Source organism: Rutilus rutilus (assembly GCF_951802725.1).
Source record: "Rutilus rutilus genome assembly, chromosome: 1".
Lineage (NCBI taxonomy): Eukaryota > Metazoa > Chordata > Actinopteri > Cypriniformes > Leuciscidae > Rutilus > Rutilus rutilus.
In genome coordinates, this window is record NC_140209.1 from 15,749,526 (window position 1) to 15,750,947 (window position 1,422).

The window sequence follows — 1,422 nt, forward strand, 5'->3', positions numbered from 1 at the left end:
TCCGGTATCATCGATGCAGGTGGAAATGGGAGAAATGCCTTTAAGATTAAGAAGATTGAAATTAATGATGGCATACTGGGTTAATCTCCAGGGACATAATGAGTTACATCCTGTCAAAAGTGTATTAACAGAATGTTGGGAACATAATGAATCAAATTATACTAGTTTTGGATGGATAGGTAATGCAAAGGCAAGAAAAATAGGATTACACCAATTACAATACAGTAATACAGTTTCAATTTCTTCCATTCCTCCTTGGTTATTCCCTTTGCCAAATGTTGACCTTAATATACAGCAGGAATTGAAAGATAATTTGGGACAACTCCCAACATGGTTTATAGTCCAGAATTATTTTAAGGAACATTATCCAGAATCAGTGTTTTTATTTACAGATGGATCCAAAGATCCTGAAACAGGGTTTGCAGGTGCAACAGTATATATTCCAATGAGAGATTGTTTTATTAAGAAAAGAGTAACCAATCATTTGTCAGTTTATGCAACAGAACTGTTGGCAATATTACAGGCCCTGCAGTGGATAGAAGAGAAGAAAATAAAAAACACGGTCGTTGCATCAGATAGCTACTCATCACTAGAAAGTATACGATCTGGTAGGTCATTAGTTAGGATGGATATTATCAATGAAATATTCAGTAAAATGTATAATATGGAAGTTATGGGTATTTCTACGCGTTTCATTTGGGTTCCTGCTCATGTTGGTGTGGAAGGAAATGAGAAGGTGGATTTTCTGGCAAAACAAACTTTAAGAACAAAGCAAGTAGATTTTCAGGTTCCATTAAGCAAAGCAGAAGCAAAAGTACTCATAAGAACATATGCACAATCAGTATGGCAGGTATATTGGGATGATAATGAAACAGGTAGACATTTATACAATATACAAAAACAAGTTGGTGCTGGGAGGAGGGAGAGTAGGAATCGAAGAGAAGGAAGTATCATAACTCGGATGAGAATAGGTCATACTGGACTTAACAGTACACTATATAAAATTGGAAAACACCCAACTGGGGAATGCATACATTGTAGCCAACAAGAAACAGTTGAGCATGTATTAATCCATTGTAGGAAATATAATAATGAGAGATGTCACCTTATTCAAGCATTGAAGAAAGTAAAACATCATGACTTTACTTTATCAGGTCTATTAAGGGAAACAGATAGTAAGTTGTATGATGAAATCATTAAATTTGTGAAAGAGAGTAATTTATATAATAGAATATAGCGGTTTTGTTTTGTTTTTTGTTTATTTGTTATGTTTTATTTCCAGTTTGTTTATTTGTTTTGCTTGGTTGTTATGTTTATTTATTTTGTATAAAAGCAAATAACTTGATCCATATTCCATTCCAGTTGGTGGCGGTAATGCACCAATAAGCTAGGTTGCCAACCGCCAATAAACACCAAAGAAGA